At 44.3% G+C, this 20,857-nt stretch overlaps 1 protein-coding gene across 2 annotated transcripts in view; it reads right to left on the bottom strand.

The window, feature by feature from the left end:
- The window catches only part of SAR1B (secretion associated Ras related GTPase 1B), a 654,985-nt gene that overhangs the window by 344,168 nt on the left and 289,960 nt on the right, over window positions 1-20,857 (bottom strand). The window lies entirely within an intron of this gene.

Here is a 20,857-nt window from a genome sequence, read left to right as displayed (position 1 = left end):
TTTGAAAGTTTGGCAGCTTTAGCCCTGGAGAAGGCCTTAATAGACATAGAAGCTGGGGGCCTAGCTGCCCCACGTGCAGGAGTAGAAATGTTCAAAGGAATGGTGTCAGACAATTCTAGAGCACTAGCTTCGGTAGGGATATCTGTAGCCGACTCAGCCGGGGCCTCTCTGGCCTCGGTTGTCGGAGGTATGGTTTCGGTTGTAGTAAGAACCGCGGACTCGGTTTCAGCCGAAACAGAGACACTCGCGGTAGGCCTAGCCGTGGTTTCAGCCGAAACCGCGGGCCGCGAGTGTCAGTCCTTTTCCTTGCGTTTTTTGGCCATATGCGTAGTCGGAGTCTCCGATGGCATTTTATATGCAAAAGCAGTTCCAAAAAATTCTTCTGCAAACTCCGACCGACGTCTAAGAGTCCGTCGGTTGAAGGAGGCACAGGCTAAACAAGCTGATACGTCGTGGTCTGGGCCTAAGCAAGGAAGACAGTAAGAATGGAAATCCTTATGAGGTATTTGTTTCCCACAAGTTAAACAATTATTTACTTTGTCTGGCATCGGCTGAGGCAAGAGAGAGTCCCCAACGGGGTACTTAGCTTTTTTCGAAGTCTTCGGTAGCTGAAATCTCTGGATCTGACCAACCGGCACTTGCGAACAGCTTCTGCTTCAGACACCGCGCGGCAAGAAAGACTGAGGAAAATGGCGTCGGCTGATGCCCTTATACCCCAGAAGCTCTGATGTCGGGGAAAGTGCGACATCAGCCGAGGCCAGACCCAGACTTTGGAATCCGGCCGACCGAAGGGCTGCCTGAGGCAGGACAACCCATATGTTATGACTGCAGATGCATCCTTGAAGGACATCACTCTACAGATCCATGTCGAATTCCAGATGGTGTAGGTTTATTATTTATTTATTGCATTTGTTTACCGGGAAAGTCCACTGGACCTTGGAGAGCCCATTTTCATTGGAGGCCCAGGGAGAAAAGCGCCACATACAAATTATACAGAACATACAGTTTCAGTTACATTAATGTTAGAAGGCTATACAGTAATAATAATAGGCATGATTTTAAGATAACACAGTATAGTGTACATGTCAGAGCTAACACTGTATTAACAAGAAGTAGCTAGGAAATGGATTGATGAGGGGAATATCAGTGAAAAAGACAGGGAGGAATAGGTTCAGGAGTGGTAGTAAGGATGGTATAGAGAGAGAGAGGATGGGTATCCAGGTTGGATCTGCTCTCGTTCACAGTAATGCCCAGGTCTATCAAAAATTTTTGTGTTTGCTGTATGATGAACAGTAGTTGATGCCTGGTTGGGGCAGTAAGGAGTCAATCGTCTAGATATGGAAACACCCAGAATCCTCACAGTCTCAAGTGAGCCGTCACCACTGCCATGCATTTGGTGAACACTTTGGGGGCTGCAGAGAGACCAAAGGGCAGTGCTCGGAACTGGCAATGATTGGCTCCCATCCGGAAGCAGAGAAATCTTCTGGAGCATTTGTCCATTTTTATGTGGTAATATGCATCCTTAAGATCTATAGAGCACATCCAATAGTCTTTTCCCCACAAAGCATCAACTGCACTGTAACTATCCGGAACTTTACTTGTTTGACAAATTTGTTTAGGTTGCTGAGGTCTAAAATGGGCCTCCAGTCCCGTTTCTTTTGGCACCAAAAAGAATCTCGAGTAAAACACAGATTTTTGTTGGTCTGGGAAGACTACTTGGATGACTCTTTTTTGAAGCAGCTTTGGAATTTCTATTGTTGCAAATTCCCTTTGACTCGGTGGTATGTCAGGAATACGCCTGGTTGGTTTTGGCTTTGAAATGAAGGGAAAGTGATATCCTCTGGTTATTACAGTCTGCACCCAAGAATTCGTGGTTATCTTTTGCCAGGCAAAGTTGTGCAGAGAGAAACAACCCTTGACTGCCTCCAGAGGCAAGCAATTGGGCCGTTCTTCAGGAGCGCTGATAGGGCTTGTCCAGAGAAAGAATCTCTGGATCCCTGGTTACATGGACCCCCTCTGCCTATAAAAGGGCGGCTTCCATTTGAATTACCCCCTCTGCCCTGGTTCGAAAATTCGCCCGTATGTCATGGAAAGGCCCTTGGGATTTTCGCTACCACATTTTTCCACTCCTGTGGTTCCTAGAGTTGGGTTCTCTGAGGAGTACAGAAACTGACACCTATGGCAGCCAGGGTCTTACCGTCCTTTTCACACCTGGCTAAAGTATCCTTAACCTTAGAGCCAAACAGGGATGAGGTCTCTATCGGGGTGTTAAGGAAGACTTGAAAGGATCCGTGAAATTGCAAAGTCGCATCCAGGCGTGGCATCTACCCAAGATCACAGCACCAGCAGCTCTTGCCACCCCTATGGATGAGTGTGAAATCAACCTCATGGACGAATTGGAAATAGACTTCAAGGTAGCGAGTTGTGAGGCAACCTCATCTCATACCTCATCAGACACTGCTCCTGCAAGCGTTTCGGAAAGCTCTGAGATCAAGTCTCTCTGAAGACGCGTGAAGTGTGCCAAGTAGTTCATAGACATAAGTGCAAAGTTCACTGAAGAAAAGACCCGCTTCCACATCCTATCTCCCAAGACTCCCTGTTCGGGGAATGGACAGTGGAGCTCTCCTCAGTGAGCTCTTTCTTTGTGGTTGCGTCCACAACCATAGCATCAACAGGAAGACCTTTGGACCAATGGAGCTGATCTTCCAGTGGAGAAAGTATCTTTTCTTACCTATGTGGAATCGGCTCAATGGCATCAGGGTTCTTCCAAGCACGCTGCACGATGTACTGATTCACCTGCAAGGGGGGGGGTCACCCAGGAGGTACAGGATTGGGCTCGGAAAGCCTGCAAGAATACATTTTCCTTGGGGGACGGGGTGCTGGACTTCGTCGCCCGACTGTTTCAGTATTTCTAAGATGTCCCCAAAGGAAACATCTTCAGGGGCGACTGTGGGGACCCTTCCCTGTCATCTTAGTCCATATCTTTGGTCAATGATTCCTCAGGGGAATCACTGCGTTTTCCTCTTACACGCTTTCTTGCAAGAGGCCTCCTCAAAGGGAACGTCAGAGGAGGAACCTGCAGAAGGGGAACCTTGATGAAGGTTAACTTGAAGCTCCCGAACCCGATGTCCAACAGTAGTGAGAGGTGGTAGTTGTGGCTCAGAAGCAGGACGACGGCAGGTCTCCAATGCCGATGGGTCCAACTGGGAGCCTGCTGTGGCTAATGCTCTCTCCATCTCCTGGAAGGCCGGACCCCCCCAAGGAGGGATGGGAGCCTGGAACCAAAAAGGACAAACTCGGAACCGGGGTAACACTCCACCCCGAAGTGCCAGCCCCCAGGGAAGGAGCCTCTAGAAGAGACAGGGGTGCTGAGGCAGGCCAATCTCAGACCAGAGGATGGCCTGTTTTCGCAGGGGGTTCAGGCCAAAGAGAAATCTCCGGCATTAAAGTGAGATCCACTATCGGTGCCGAAGCAGCTGGAACTTTGGTAGCGGTTGGTGGCAAAACTTTCAAAACTTGCCAAGAGTTTGGAAGAGGAAAATACTGTGGAGTCCTCAGAACAGGGCCCTCGGCTCTGAATGGGGGAAGTGTTTCTGAGGTGTAGAAATGCCTCTAGCGTCAACAGCTGGTCCACCAGTCTCACTACATCTAACTCTGACAGGCTCAGAGAGGAACAGGTAGATAACCCCGATGGTGAAAATGGGCATTCAGGAGCGACCATTACTGGCACAGAGAGATGTGTCGGAGCCGAGGCAGTTTTCGTAATGGTTGTTGGTACTGAAGTTGGTGCAGTCGTAGAGATTGGAGCAGATGATGTGGTCAGTGTCGTGGACAAAGTTAATGGTGCAGTCTAAGTGATCGGAGCAGATAATGTGGTTGGTGCCTTGGAACCGATTATCGGTGCCAAGGGAATAGACGGCGCTGATGAAATCATCTCTTTTGCAGCACAGATCGGAGCCGAGGATTTCGGCCTTTGAGCCTATGACACGTTATGCAATAACTTTGGAACCTTAGGCCTTGGTTTCGATAATTTCGTCTCTCATGAGGAGAAGCAGAAAGGGTACTTAGTCCTCCTATCATCTTTCTTCGGAGGTGGGGGGGGGGGGCTCAGTCTCAGAGATGGTCTCCACAAAGAGAGATTTTAATAAACCAGCAATAATAAATTTCTGTAAAGTCTTACAAATATTACAAGGCAGTTTCTCCGATAAGTGAGAAACCCCTAAGCAGTATACACAAGATACAAGACCGTCTACGTTTGGCATTTCTCTGTCACATTTGTGACATCTTTTAAATCTGGTAGTCGCTTTCTTTTCTGACATTTTCCACAACAGTACAATAATTCCCAAACAGAAAATCACACAATCCAATAATAATAATAACAACAACAACCCACAAATAAGAAAAACACAATCCTTTACGTGTAAAAAGGAATGTGAAAGAACAGAGGGTGTACAGACTATGGTGCGGAAAGACTACCCAACCTCGTAAGGGAAAAGTACCAACAATGGTACAAGAATTACCAACTGGTAGAAAGAAAGATAAAAGGTGAAAAAAGGCAATAGCAAAAAGGGTTCAACAAAAACAATGACTAAGTATTGAAAAAAGTCTTAAGAAAGAAAGAAATTCCTCAGAATTTATCAAAAAAATGAACACTTAGCTGAGAGGCTGTCTGGCACATCTTGTTTCATATGCGGCAAACAAGATCTGAGGTAATATGGAAAAGGGCAGTATGAGTAAAGCTTAGCTTGAGAGTTTTTTGGCTGGCAAGTGCCATGTAAACGACAGAGTCGGAAAGTACAGTTGTGTACCTACCATAAATGTAGATGTTAGAGTGTATTGACTGTTGCAGTCATTACACTTGGGTTATCCTCTGGCAGGCTACCCGCAGTCGGCCTGAATTCCACTTTCCTGGTCCGGCGTCGGCTGCTGTCGCCTCTTCCCTGACATCAGTGCTCCAGGGGTATATAAGATGCAGCAGACACCATTTTCTTCAGTTTTTCTTGCCCCATATGTTAGGTGCCCCCAAAAAGGTAGGCTAAAAATATTGCTTATAAAAAGCATGCATTAAAATAAACATTACCTTCATCTACAAGCAAATACACCACATAGGTTGTATAGAATAGAGAAGTACAGATAAGTCCCAGCAAAGAAAAAGGAGGATGGTGGGAGGGTAACCTGGACTGCAACAGTGAATACACTCTAACATCTACATTTATGGTAGGTACACAACTGTACTATGTTCATTGTGTTTCACTGTTGCAGTCATTACACTTGGGTTGAATCCCAAAGCAGAGGATGGGCGGCTGGGTCTAAATAGGATAAGGAGTGGCTATGAGGCCCTGCAGAACCGCAGTGGCAAAGCCTGCTCTGGATTTAGAATAAAGAGGCAAGTGGTAGTGCTTGGTAAAGGTGTGCACTAAACTCCAAGTTGCAGCCTCCAAAATTTCCTTGGTTGGTACTCCTCTGAGAAAGGCTGCTGATGTGGCTGCTGCCCTGGTAGAATGTGGCCTAATATTCTTAGGTACTGATTTGCCATGCTGTGCATAGCAGAAACGAATGCAGTGTCCTATCCATTTTGAAATAGTCTGCTTTGAAATAGCCTTTCCTTGTGATCCTGCAGCATATGCCACAAAAAGTTACTCAGTCTTTCTGAAAGCTTTAGTTTTGTCCAGGCAGAAGCGTAGCCGTCTGTGCATGTCCAAAGAATGCAGAAGTCTCTCCCCTTTATTCTGGGAATTTGGATAAAAAGTAGGCAAATGTATGGTATGGTTAAGAGCCACACTGGATACTACCTTTGGCATAAATGTTGGGTTTGTCCTTAGAGAAACCCTGTCCAGATGGAAAATGATAAAAGGCTCCACTGTCATTAATGCCTGTAGCTCTGAGACTCTTCTTGCTGAAGTTATTGCTAGGAGCAGAGCAGTTTTCCATGATAAGAATTTTATCTCAGCTGTATTGGCTGGCTCAAAAGGAAGCAGTGTGAGCTTTTCCAAGAGAAAATTGAGGCCCCATGTAAGTATCGGTGCTCTCCTTGGGTGTCTTATGTTTTTGGCCCCTATGAGGTACTGTCTTAGCAGTGGATGTGAAAAAATAGGAGGTTCCGTATTGTAATGAGCTGAAATGGTAGAGGCATGGATCTTAATAGATGAGAAGTATAGGCCTTTGTCCAACATCTCAGTTAGGTATTGTAAAATCTGAGGAATATTTGGACATGCGGTTCAAGTCCTTGTGCCTGGTTCCAAGCACAGAATCTCTTCCATTTGTCTGCATAAGATTTTCTGGTGCTGGGCCTCCTGGCCTCCAAAATGACATCCATAACTGCTTTAGAGAGAGCTGTATTCTGAGTGGTTATATTATTCGCCATGCAGCTAGATTTAAGGTTCTGAGTTGGCTGTGCAGGATCGGATTGTTTTGTTGGGTCAGAAGATGAGGAATTTTGAGGTAAAGTCCAGGCTGGGCCTTCAGACAAGTTCTTGAGGATTGGGTACCAGTCTGGGGCAATCGGAATAATTTTTGGCTTTTCTTGTATGACCTTTAGGAGTACCTTGGGGAGGAGAGGCAGTGGAGGAAAGGCAAACTGTCAGGGCTTTCCAGCTGAATGACAGAGCATCCACCTTCCATGCTCGAGTGTGATAAGTCCTTGTGCAGAATCTCTATAGCTGGCAGTTGTGAGGGGAGGCAAATAGATCCATGTCTGGGCATCCCCATTTCCTTGTAATCATGCTGAAGACTTGTAGATCTAGTCTCCACTCGTGAGGGTCCATGAAGTTTCTGCTTAGTTCATCTGCCAGAGTATTTTTCTTTTCTGGAAGAAATTGTGCCTATAGATGTACGTGATAGGTCAATGCTGTTTTCCACAAAGTCATGGTTTGCCTGCAGAGGGGGTAGGAATGTGTGCCCCTTCCATGTTTATGTACCACATGACTGTAGTATTGTCCGTCTTTAGTAAAAGTTGTCCTGGATGAAGTAGATCCTTGAAGGCTATCAGGGCATTCAGTACAGCTAGCATCTCTTTTTGATTGATATGAAGATGCATTTGGTCTGTGGGCCACGTGCCCTGAATACATTTTCCCACCATGTGTGCCCCCCAGGCATAATCCGATGCATCTGTTGTTCGTGTCTGCCTGGCTGTGGGTAAAGTGAAAGGCTGTCCCTTGTTGTGGTGACAGGCCAGAGCCCACCATCGAAACTCTTGTTGCAGGCAGGGAATGAGAGTGATTATCGTCTCCAGGCTGTGGCAATGTTGAGTCCAAACACTTTTTAGATACCATTGTAGCTTCCTCATATGCAGTCTTGCATATGGAATTAGCAGAATGCAGGATGCCATGAAGCCCATAGCCTGCAGAATTTTTCTTGCAGGTGCTGGGTCTTTGTTGCCATCATTTGAAAGTAAAGAGTCAGTTGCCTGTTTGTCTGGCGTGAGATAAGCCATCTGGGCAGTTGTATTTAAGCTTGCACCCAGAAATATTATCTCGAGAGGGCACTAGTTTTGATTTATTTCTGTTTACTGTGTACCATAGGCAAATTCGTAATCTTTTTACAAACGCCAGATGCTTTAGTAGAATGTCCTTGCTCTCTGCTTGAATAAGGCAGTCGTCCAAGTAGGGATATTTGAATTCCTTTTTGTCTGCAAAATGCAATTACTGGTGCCAGGCATTTTGGGAGTACCCTGGGGGCAGTAGATAAGCCAAAGGGCAGTGCAGAGAATTGGTAATGCATTGAGCCAGCTATGAATCTGAGGTATCTTCTGCAAGATTGTCTAATTGGGATATGCAGGTATGCCTCTTTGAGGTCCAAGTAACGAGCCAAGCCTTCTTGCCCAGCATGGGTAGAAGTTGCTGCAATGTCAACATTTTGAATTTTGGAACATTCAGAAAAGTATTTAGAGTAGACGGGTTTAGTATTGGTCTCCAGGCTTTGTCCTTTCTGGGTACCAAGAAAAGTCTTGAGTAAAATCCTTGCCCCTACTCTTGCTGTGGTACTTTTTGAATTGCCATCATGTCCATGAGAACAGAAATTTGTTTTTGTGCCTCTGCCCATTGATTGTGTGGCAGGTCTGGCATACCTTTTGCCCTTGGGAGGGTGTGAAAGTGGAACCTGTAGCCCTGAGAAATAATATTCAGTACCCATTTGTCCTGGGTGACCATGGGCCAATTTTGTGAGAAAAGTGCTAGTTTTCCCTCTCAGGGTGCTGCCAAAAGGTAAGTGCTTGGCACTGGTAGAGGGAAGTCATTGAGACCGTTTCCTATATGATTGTGATTTGTCTTCTCCGCCTTTGGAGGCTGAAGCACCCCATTGTTTAGGTCTCTACGAGCCTTGGGGCTGACATCTGCCTCTTGGGCGTCTGTATCTGCCTCTTTGTGGCCTGTCTGGAAAGGACCAATTTTTAGAAGGCCAGTTCCTGCTAAATCTGGGTGGCTGAACCTGTAAGAAATCCTTTACTGTCTGCGTTGATTTTGCTTTATCCTCCATTTTCTTTAACACCTCCTCTGCCTTAACACCAAACAAAGTATCATGCTGTAATGGCGCATCCAATAATTTTGCTTTAACATGATCAAGTAAACTCTGTTCTTTTAACCAGGCATGCCTTCGAATGACAGAACCTGTAACTGCGCCTCTGCAAGAAGCCTCTAATGAATCAAAACCACATTGTAAAGTACGCTTTCCCACTTGTTCAACTGCATGCAATAAATCCTGCATTTCCTTGTTTTCAGAACATTCAGAGCTTGTCAACATTTTGTTTTAGCAGAGACATTAGGTATTGTTGATATTTAAGCATGTGAAACTGGCAGTTTAAAGCCCTTACAGCTAAAGTAGCAGAGGTGTAAACTTTTTTCCCCCATCTGTCCAGTGCTCTAGAATCTCTATCAGAGGGAACAGGGTTTTTTGCAGTGGAAGCCTTAACCCTTTTGAGACCCTGAGAAACTGTTTCTGGATCAGCAGCAGGGTTTTTATAAAGACATTTATGTGAATCTGGAACCATGTAGTACTTATTTGGCTTAACTGGAGCAGGGGGTAAAGAATCAGGAGACAAACTGGATTCAGAAAATACATCATCAACAATATCTAGCACCAGGGGGGATAGCGAGAGGTCTGTGATGAGGCAATAAAAGAAAATCTCTGAGCCTTTTCTTAGATTCTGAAAAATCCTGGCTCTCCCAATGGAAATGTTCCCTCATAGTATGCAAGGTTTCCCCAAAATAGTAGTCCTCAGGAGGAGAGGCTGAAGGGATAGATTCTTCAGCATCAGAATCCTCATAGGGAGGAAGAGAATATCCCTGTTCTGAAGAGGAATCAGAAGAAATAGAAACCTGGTCAGAGGAGTCATAGTCAGTGTCTTGCCTAGGCCTTTCATCAGGAGGGGGATGGGAACCCCTGATCAAAGTAATTAGGTCCTCGGCCATTTTAAAGCATCTGTTTTTTAGGCATGGAAGACTGTCCAGGAGAATGCTGTACTTGTTTCTTTGACTTTAAGAGTGTGTTAGACTTTGCCTTGGCTGTTGAAGTAGTCTTGATAGTAAGCTTTGTAGGTCTGAAAACACCCTCAGAAGCCGATGCCTGCTCAGTGGCTCCAGACCCATCTGAAGGAATAGTTTCCGTAGGCCCAATACCTTGAGTTTCCAGAGGCCTAATTGTCTCCATGTGGGAGTCGGAGGCGGCCTGTGGCTATGAGGTAGCAAGTGTCAGGGGCTGCGAAAGTGCCTCACTGAGAACCAGCGAACTGGCGACTGGCCTAGAAGAGGTTTCATCATCGGTTTTGGACCTCGGATGCCTGTCCTTTTCTTTGTGCTTTTTATGAACTCCGGTCGTCTTTTGTTCCGATGGCATTATATAGTTAAATCTTCGGCCAAAGTAATGTAAAGCAAAAAAATCGAACAGACGCTTAATAGTGCATTGTTTGAATCTAGCACAAAACCAACAACTAGCAATGTCGTGGTCAGGGCCTAGGCAAGGAATACAGTAAGAATGAAAATCCTTATGAGGTATTTGCTTCCCACAAGAAATACAATTGTTAACTTTTACTGACATCGGTCTGGAGCTAGAAAAAATTTCCCCAATGGGGTACTTAGCTTTAATGAAGACTTCAGATCTGAAATTCAAATTCGAAAATCTCAGGTGTTGGCCGACTGGCACTTGCGAACTGCTTTTGCTTCGGGCACCGCGCGGCAAGAAAGACAGAAGAAAATGGCATCGGCTGCATCTTATATACCCCTGGCGCACTGACGTCAGGGAAGAGGCGACAGCAGCAGACGCCGGACCAGGACTTTGGAATTCAGGCCAACTGCGGGCAGCCTGCCAGCTGGATAACCCAAGTGTAATGACTGCAACAGTGAAACATGATGAACATCAGAGGATCGGTTCCGAACCCACATGTAAGGAATGAATGAAGATTAACAACATCAGACCAAAAATATACTTGTTTGCTTTACTATCTTTAATACCCTACAGCAGTCACACACACAAAAAAAAAAAAAAAAAAAAAAAAGACACCCCCACATTTAACTACATACCACACACAACTGCTTTGCTACATGAAGCACACACAAACACGATCAAAAATTGTTTTACTTTGTTACTTTCTTCTCCTTTTACGGTCCTTCTAAACATTAATGACAAAGGGGATATATGTTTTAAAGTTCACCCACAAGTTTAACACAGCTAACAAAAATTTCATCTTTCAGCCACTTTTTCTTGCAAAGTAATATTTTACAAATGAAACTGATGTTTTATAGCCTCCAAATTACTCACTAATTTCAGTGGTCCTAGTCTTCTTCCTGTCCCATTTTCATCTCCCAACACGACACTCAGAATCAGGAGTACATTGGACTTGAATCAGTCAACTGTGCTTTTTTCTGTCTCTCTCAAGCATGCTTGCTGTCTCACTGTTGTATTGGATAAGCTATTTCTGCCTTTGCTTGTTCTGCATCAAAAATGATTTTAATCCTCCTGGAAGAAAAATACTCTGAAAACAGCTGGATACACTTACTTCTCAAAATTCCCCTAACTGATGGAATAAATTTACTTCTCTTCTGTATGGTGTACAATGAATAATCATTTCCCACAAACACAGTCTCATACTCAGCTAGCCTTTTCTTCATCTCAGCCTCTGATTTTTGCTGTTCAGTTCACCTGAATAACTAGTTTAAGCATCTTCTATTTTTCCAGCCTTTTGTTTGAGTTGATATATTCCTCTAAATTACTGGAAGACATCTCTTGAACCAAAACTGAAGCTTGAACTGCTTTTTGTTGAACAGCTGCAACAGCCTTACCAGACAGTGTTGTCTCTACCTTTTCCTGTTGCTTTCCTCTCAGATTTTCCAAATTCCTGTTATGCTGGCACCCAGGAAATTTACCTACTAGCTAGGTACTGAATTTTTCACAAAAACAGTTTCAATGGCACTCCTTTTTCTCAGTTTCTGTTTTCACTCTGGGAGAGCTGAAGTTAAACTGTTAATCAGTGAGCAGCGATCTTGGAAGTCCTTTCAGATAAAAAAAATCTTAGCAAACTTATGAACTCATCACCATGGGAATGCAATGATAATGCCAGATCTGAAAGAACCTCAGGCAAGGAATGAGAGGCAACAAAAAGTACAGTTTTGTACCTACCATAAATATAGATGTCCGATAGGTATGCATCTGCAGTCATCACATATGGGTTGTCCTGCCTCAGGCAGCCCTTCGGTCGGCTGGATTCCAAAGTCTGGGTCCGGCGTCGGCTGATGTCGCATTTTCCCCGACGTCAGAGCGCCTGGGGTATAAAAGCATCCGCCGACGCCATCTTCCTCAGTTTTTCTTGCCCCAGATGCCAGGTGCCCTCTAAGGAAGGCTAAATTTGGAGAGATGCATTTAAAAATCCAAACATGCACAATAATATAAAAACAAATACACCATAATAGATCCCCCCAGCTAGCTATTAGAGGGGTAAGTACCCAAGAAATACCACAGAGGGGAAGGAGGGAGGGTAAACCTGACTGCAGATGCATACCTATCGGACATCTACATTTATGGTAGGTACAAAACTGTACTATGTCCTTCAAGGATGCATCTGCAGTCATCACATATGGGTAGAATACCATAGCCAATCTGGGGTGGAGGAACTATGTAAAGGATGGTGTAGCTAAAATGCCCTGCAGGACTGCCGTAGCAAAGCCTGCTCTGGATCTGGAATATAAAGGTAAATTGTAATGTTTGGCAAATGTATGCACGGAGCTCCATGTAGCAGCTTCTAAAATGTCCTTGGTAGCCACCCCTCTTAAGAAGGCTGTGGAGGTGGCTGTGGCTCTCGTGGAATGAGGTCTAATGTTAGCTGGCACAGCTTTTCCATGAAAGGAGTAACAAAAACGGATGCAATTCCCTATCCATTTTGAAATTGTCTGTTTGGAAATTGCTTTTCCTTGTGTTCCAGCAGCATATGCTACCAACAGCTGGTCAGTTTTTCTGTAACCTTTAGTTCTGTCCAAGTAGTAGCGCAACTGTCTGTGTATGTCCAGAGTGTGCAGAAGTTTCTCCCCTTTGTTTTGTGGATTTGGAAAGAAGGTAGGTAAATGAATAGCTTGATTTAATGAGACCCTGGATACCACCTTTGGCATAAATGTAGGATTGGTTCTTAGTGAAACTCTGTCCTGATGAAAAATAAGAAAAGGCTGTACTGCCATAAGGGCCTGTAACTCAGATACTCTTCTTGCTGAGGTTATGGCCAGAAGGAAAGCAGTCTTACAAGACAGGAACTGTAGTTCTGCAGATGCTGCTGGTTCAAAGGGAGGCAGTGTTAGTTTTTCCAACACGAAGTTAAGGTCCCAAGTAGGTAGAGGTGGTTTCCTTGGAGACTGATGTTTCTGATTCCTCTTAGAAACTGTCTTAGGAGAGGATAAGAGAAGACAGGCGGATCAGTATTGTACTCTGCTGAAACATGAATTTTAATGGAAGAGTAAGACAGACCATTGTGGAACATTTCTGCCAAGTATTCCAGGATATGTGCCATGCTCATCACTGTCGCATCTAGGCCCTTTGTGGTGTTCCAAAAGTGAAATCTTTTCCATTTTGCTGAATATGCCTTTCTTGTGGAAGGCCGGCGAGCTTCCATAATAATATCTTTCACTCTCTGGGATAGCTTGTCCTGAGGAGGAGTCAAGGTATTTTCCAGGCTGTTAGTTGCAAGGTTTTCAGGTTGGGATGCAGAGTTTTGTAATTGTGCTGTGTCAGCAGAAGTGGCCATAGAGGAAGAGGCCATGGTTTCGTACGTGACATGCTCTTTAACAGTGGGTACCAGTGTTGTCTTGGCCAGTCCGGAGCTATCAGAATCACCTTTGACTGCTCTGTCCTGATCTTCAGTAAAACCTTGGTCATTAATGGAAGAGGTGGAAATGCATACACTCTTAGAGTTCTCCAGCTGAAAGACAGGGTGTCCACTTTCCATGCTTGTGGATGGTATGTCCTTGAGCAGAATTTCTTCAGTTGATGATTGTGGGGGGAGGCAAAAAGATCTAAGTCCGGTCTTCCCCATGATTGTGTTATCTGTAGAAAGATGTCTGGGTGCAGCATCCATTCGTGTGCATCCATGATATTTCTGCTTAAGCTGTCCGCCAGTACATTGTCTTTTCCTGGCACAAACTGGGATTGTAGCTGTATATTGAGTTTTAAGGAAAGTTCCCATAGATTCATTGCCAGCCTGCAAAGAGGATAGGAATGAGTGCCTCCTTGCTTGTTTATGCACCACATAACCGTGGTGTTGTCTGTCCTTATTAACAGATGGCCATGATGCAGAAAGGGTTTGAAGGCTTCGACTGCATGTATCACTGCCAGCATTTCCTTTTGGTTTATGTGCATGCGTAGCTCTTTTTGTGACCATAGGCCTTGAATGCATCTGCCCTCCATGTGCGCTCCCCATCCGTGGTCTGAAGCGTCTGTTGTAATGGTTTGGCTGGCTATTGGTTTGCTGAAAGGCAGACCCCTGTTTGACTGGCTTGCTTGAGCCCACCACAGAAATTCCTTTTGAAGGAATGGAATGAGTGGTATCAAAGTTTCCAGACTGTGACTGTGCTGAGTCCATAAACTCCTTAGGTACCATTGTAGTTTCCTCATATGTAGTCTTGCTTGTGGAATCAGAAGTATGCAAGAAGCCATGTAACCCAGGGCTTGCAGGATTTTCCTTGCAGTCAGCTGGGTTTGTCTTGTCAGATTTTTGAAGTAATCTGGTAGTTGACTTTATTTTTCTTCTGTGAGGAAGGCCATTTGGGTGGTTGTATCTAGATCTGCACCCAGAAAGGTTATTCTTTGGGATGGAACAAGTCTTGATTTGTGAAAGTTGACTGTAAATCCCAAGGCCTGAAGTAGGTGAATGGCATAATTCAAGTGTTTTACCAAAGTTTGTTGGCTGTCCGCTTGTATAAGGCAGTCGTCCAGATATGGGTATATTTGCATCCCCTGAAGTCTGCAGTGTGCAATTACTGATGCCAGGCATTTTGTGAATACTCTGGGCGCAGTAGATAAGCCAAAGGGCAATGCTAAGAATTGATAATGCTCTGACCCTGCAAGAAATCTGAGGTGTCTTCTGCAACTTTGTCTGATAGGGACATGCAGGTATGCCTCTTTGAGGTCTAGAGTTACCAGCCAAGACCCTTTGCCCAGCATGGGAAGGAGCTGCTGTAGAGTCAGCATTTTGAACTTTGGTACAATGAGATAAGTGTTCAGTGCGGACAAGTCGAGAATAGGCCTCCATTGTTTTTCTTTTCTTGGAACAAGGAATAGTCTGGAATAAAATCCTTGGCCTTGTTCTGAGAGCGGAACTTTTTCTATAGCTTTCATTTGCATTAAGCTGGAAATTTGTTTCAAAGCCTCTGCCCTTTGATTCGGTGGCAGGTCTGGCATGCCCTTTCTTTTTGGTAATGTGTGGAAATTAAACCTGTATCCTTTGTCTATTATTTGTAGTGTCCATTTGTCCCTTGTAATACTGTGCCAATTTTCTAAAAATAAAGAAGGCTTTCCGCCCAAAGGTGCTTCCAACTGAGCCCTGGTTGGCGGTGTCAAAGTAAAGTCATTGAGCCTGTCCTTGTGCAGCAGTTGAAGGTCCTGCATTACCTCTCTGGTTAGGAGACTGCCATTGACGTCCTCTGTAGGAGCCTCTAGCTTGCCCTCTACCTCTGGCACGCCTCTTCTTGCCTCTCTGAAACCTCTCTGTGTCTGGAAAGGACCAATTCTTGGAAGGCCAATTCCTGCTGAATCTTGGTGGTTGTACTTGGAGAAAATCTTTGACTGTACTGATTTTGCTTTTTCTTCAAATTTCTTTAGGACCTCCTGAGCCGTGGAGCCAAATAACTTTTGCTTTTCCAGTGGAGCATCCAGCAGCTTTGCTTTAACATGGTCTGGCAGAGATTGTTCCTTCAGCCAAGCATGCCTACGTATGACTGCGCCAGTCATAGCTGACCTACATGAAGCTTCCAATGCATCATAACCACACTGCAAGAAATGGATGCTAACCTGTTGAGAGTTATGTACCAGATCCTGAAGTGACTTACGGTCCAGGGGGTCAGGTGAAGACAGCTTTTTATGCAATTCATCTAACAAATACTCTTGGTGCTGTATCATAAGAAATTGACAATTTAATATCCTCATAGAAAGAGTAGCAGAAGTATACACTTTTTTGCCCCATCTCTCTAAAGCTCTGGACTCCCTTTCAGAGGGGAGAGGATTTTTAGCAGTGGCAGCTGCAACCCCTTTAGGGCCCTGGGAAATAGTTTCTGGATCTGCAGAGTGGGCCTTATAAAGGTAAAGATGCGAGTCCGGGACCCTGTAGTACCTATCGGGTTTGGCAGGAGCCGGAGGAAGAGAATCAGGGGTTGTGCTAGAGTCAGAGTACACATCATCAATGACATTCAAGACAGGAGGAATAGCTAAAGGCCTATGCTGAGACAAATGTAAAAAGGTCCTTAATCTTTTCCTGGAATCAGAGAATTCCTGGCCCTGCCATTGGAAATGCTCTCTCATGGTGTGTAGTGTCTCCCCAAAGGAAAACTCTTCAGGAGAGGAGGCCGAGGGAATAGATTGCTCTGCATCAGAATCCTCGTAGGCCGAAAAAGCCTCCTCCTGGTGGTCCGAGAGAGTACAGCCATCAGAGGCCTCATCTGAGGAGTGGGGATCAGAGGACTCAACCCTGGGCCTTTTGTCTGGAGGAGATTGAGAGCCCCTGTCCGGATGAGGTTGAGAGCCCCTAATTAAAGAGATAAGATCCTCTGCTAAGCTTAGAATCTGTGAACCAGTAGAGGGTCCCTGAGGGATAACCTTGGGAGGCAAAGCTTTTGAAAGTTTAGCAGCTTTAGCCCTGGAGAATGCCTTAATGGACATGGATGCATTAGGCCTGGCTGCACCACGTGCTGGTGTAGATTTGTCTAAAGGAATGGTGTCGGAAGGTTCCAGGACACCAGTTTCTGTTGGCAATTCAATAACCGACTCAGCCGGGGCCTCCGGGACCCGAGGTAGTCGGTTGAGCGGTTTCGGTAATTGGAAGTACCAAGGACTCGGTTTCAGCCGAGACCGAGACACTCGCGGTAGGCCTGGCCGTGGTTTCAGCCGAAACCGCGGTCCGTGTGTGTCGGTCCTTGTCCTTCCGTTTCTTAACAAAATGAGAAGTCGGAGTCTCCGACGGCATCTTATATGAAAAACTAGCCCCAAAAAATTCCTCTGCAAACTCCGCCCGATGTCCAAGAGTGCGTCGGTTGAAGGAAGCACAGGCTGAACAGGCCGAGACGTCGTGGTCTGAGCCTAGGCAGGGGAGGCAGTAAGAGTGGAAATCCTTATGAAGTATTTGTTTCCCACAAGTCAAACAATTAACTTTATCTGACATCGGCTGAGGCAAGAAAGAGTCCCCAACGGGGTACTTAGCTTTTTGAAGTCTTCAGTAGCTGAATTACAGGAGCTGGCCGACCGGCACTTGCGAACTGCTTCTGCGTTGGGCACCACGCGGCAAGAAAGACGGAGGAAGATGGCGTCGGTGGATGCTTTTATACCCCAGGCGCTCTGACGTTGGGGAAAATGCGACATCAGCCGACGCCGGACCCAGACTTTGGAATCTGGCCGACCGAAGGGCTGCCTGAGGCAGGACAACCCATATGTGATGACTGCAGATGCATCCTTGAAGGACATCCTTGAAATGTCAAAATTCTGAATTTGGTACTTTCACAATAAGGTTGAGAAAGGACAGGTTGAGCACTGGTCTCAAAAAAGTAACTTCTTCGGCACCATATACATTTTTGAATAGAAACCTCTTCCTTACTGCTCTGAAAGTACTAGATCCATGACCAGTACAGAAAGCATTTGACTGATGACTGAAGGAAATATGGAAGTCTAATTTGCAGGGGGGGGGTATGGATTTCCACTAAAGGGGGTAGACTTTCAAACTTACAGCTGTAACTTACATGAAGCACTTTTAAAACCCATTTGTCTGAGACAATGTGATGTCAAAGGGAATGATGGAAAATTAGGGATGAAGGGAGGGAGAGGAAAGAATGCTGCAATTGTCTTTCTGAAGTAGTGGAATGCCCTTTTTTCTGGAAGGTTCCCCCATTTTTGTTAGATCCATCCTGCCGCTTTTATTAAAATATTCTGCATGCAAGAAGGCAGTTGGGATGGCTCGTTTTGTTTTCTGAAATAAAGAACCAGAAATTTTAGAACACTGAACAGGAGGGGCTGAAAATCTGCTCGAGTACCCGGACAGCAGAAAGACTATAGAAAACCTCTTTATCCAAAGGACAAGATTTTACATTTAACATCCCCGGAAAACATTCTGATTACACATCCAAGCAAAATGCTTCACAGTAACAGTTGCCGTTTCCCAGGATACATGGCACGTTAACATATACTCTTAAGAGTGCTTTGTTAGCCATGATAATTTAGCAATAGAACTGAGTGGATCTACTTTCTGAAGATGAAATAGTGGCAGAAATATTCCTCAGACTGCCAAAACAGGCAAACATATACTTCAACATATGCACCTAATAATTCATAACTCTGAAGGCTAAAGATGTAAAAGAAAAAAAGTCTCTTCCAAAACCTGTCAAAAATGTTCATGTCCTTGTACACAGGAGAAGAATTTGTGTTCACCAAATTTTTATTAGCAGCTGAAACAGAAACAGCTAATGGGTCTGACCTTGGATAAGAAAACACTTGTAAGAGTCCGGAACCTTATAAAGTCTTTCTGCCTTTTTAGGAGCTGAAGGTTCACTATCAGGCATATTGAAGGCAATGTCAAAAACAACCTCAAAGGGTGACAACAAAGGAGGAACAGAAGTTGGTAGTCAAACATCTACCCTGTAACATATATTATTTCTCAAGGATGCCAGAACCTCAGCTTGCTCCCATTACAACAAACTGTTCATGCTACACACAGTCGCAGAAAGTTAACATTTTTCCATGGAAGATACTGAGGAAACACTTTCCTCAGAATCACGATCTTAGACATGGGCAGAAAACAGAAGATGCTCTATTATGTTCTTCTAACAGAGAATTCTCAGAATCAGAAGAAATTGACCTATTTTTCCCACAAAAATTCTGGCAACTTTCCAGAGCTTTTAAAGCCTGCAATAAACCTTTATCCAAAGCAATAACCTCACCATTTATCAACAAGCAAAATGTCAGAGGAAGATGAATATTTAACTTTGCTTCTTTTTTCTAGGGTCATCCACAGAAGGGTGCTGACTGAAGAAAGCAGATCATTCCAGGGAACAGGTCTCTAAGTTATGCAGGGATGCATTTCCCACTGAACGTTCTAGGAGTTAAGAAAATGTCTCTCCCATGCCCTCTAAAGCTACCCAGGACCATTGTGGCTGAAGGGACTACACCAGAGAACTTCACAGAAATACAGTAGTAGTAGTAAACATTAAAGGAGTGAGGTGGAACCAAGGTACCAGTAAACAGTTCCATGTCCCAGCAGAAAATGATGTAACAGCTGCTGGAAGGAGCTGGCAAATGGGCAAGTTGTCACAAAAAGTGTACAGAAGCATCAAAACCACCTACACATCCCTTAAAACACACAATCCCTAACAGAAAGTACAACTTACTAAAACAAAATCAATGCATTTTTTTCCATAAAATAGTGATTCAATTGAGCATAAACAGTCCCTGCTAAAAATACCCTGCAGGATAAGATAGTCCTATCAAAACAGAAAACACAAGCTAAAGGATGGCATTCTCAAAGAAACCAAGTATAATTTTCATACAAAAAATAAAATGTTTGGAAGGAGCTCCCAAAAGGGAACTTCTCTCCCCAGCAACAGAAGACAGTACAGACAGTCAATCCTCTGCAGTCCAAGCGGAGCAGTCTCATGGGTGGCAAGTAATTACCGAAGCTTTTTTGACACTCAGGCTGCTATTTTCTCCATAGAGAATCCCAAGATGACAGTGGCCTACAGGCTATGTGTGGAGGTAACCACAGGCTGTGGCACACAGGCCAGGTGTTATATCCCTGGCAGAATATAACCCATACAGCAGCAATGACTTACAATTAAAGTACATTTGTATAAGTTTCACTTAACTATTAACAGTACATTTTCAAATTCCTCAGTGCTACAGTAGCCTTTAGGCTATATGGGTTGTTTCCTGCCCAAGAAACAATAACTGGCCTGCTTCAAAAAAACCTTGCCCCCCCCTCCCCTGCCCCAGTCCCTCACTCTGGCTAAACCTAATGAGGGAAATTAGCAGTCAGAGTGAAGCTTTCTACAATACCTTCTTGCCCATAAAATGACAGAAAAGCCCAACGATCATGAATCAACTAAACGATACAGAAACAAATACAACCCTGGTTAATATCCCAACTACAACTACATACAAGAGTAAGTGGATACAGCATGGGTGGGGCTACTGCAGCAGTGAGGAATATGAACATCTATTGTTACAAGCAAGTGCAACTTACACAGCTGTACTATGCTCATTATCCCCACTGCTGCAGCAGCCCTGGGGCCATACAAGTTAATTACCAAAGCCTATCCAACCTAAGGTTATCACTTGTCTCAGACCTTTTTCAGTCATGCCCTGTGGAAAAAAAAATGGCAAATGTCTTGAGATTTTAGGACAGAAAATATTTCCCAAGTTTTCTTTAATAGTTGCATAAAACAGTCATTTTGTATCTGAAACAACTAAATGCTACACGAAATAGCATATGCAACTGAAATGATACAAAATAAACTTTGATTTTGGCAAAAAAAAATTATCCTTTGCACTGCCTGTAGGTATGTTTTTGTCCTTCAAAATTTCATGTTTCTACAAAAAAAAAAAAAAAAAAAAAGTCCCACATTGGGCATTTGAAAAGGGAGCAGCCCTAATACAACCTGGGAGGAAGAAGGATATGGATCCAAGAGTCCCTAAATAAAGCAAAGTTAGACCTGGACCTAGGAAAGGAATCCAGTTTGTAATGTTTTGTAAATGTATGTACAGAGGACCATTTAACTGTCTCTAAAATGCTTCTAGAGTTTACTCCTTTCCATTATGCCACTGAAGATAAGGATCTAGAGGAATTACCTTGATAATGTCTGGAATGGACTTGCCATTGTAGGAATATAAAAAAAAATAGCTTAAGATAACCACTTGGAAATTGCCCATTTAGACACAGTGTGTCCCTTTTAAGCCCCCTTGATAAAAAATAAATAGCTACGAGCTTTTTCTAAAATGTTTAAATCGGTCAAAAATAGTACCAGAGCTGCCTATGCACATCCAGAGTTTGCAGACTCCTTTTTCCCTGTCTTTTAGGTTCTGTGTAGAAAACTACTAGACCGATGGCTTAATTCAAAGTAAACTCTAAAACCATCATGGGCATGAATGATGGGTTTGTTCTTAAAGGAACCTATCCCTGTGGAAATTCAGATAGTTT

This window comes from Protopterus annectens, chromosome 4.part0, assembly GCF_019279795.1.
Source record: "Protopterus annectens isolate FY-2018-M chromosome 4.part0, PAN1.0, whole genome shotgun sequence".
In the NCBI taxonomy this organism is placed as follows: Eukaryota; Metazoa; Chordata; order Ceratodontiformes; family Protopteridae; genus Protopterus; species Protopterus annectens.
The sequence above is the reverse complement of the archived record's forward strand: the minus strand, read 5'-3'. Positions and strand labels throughout refer to the sequence as shown.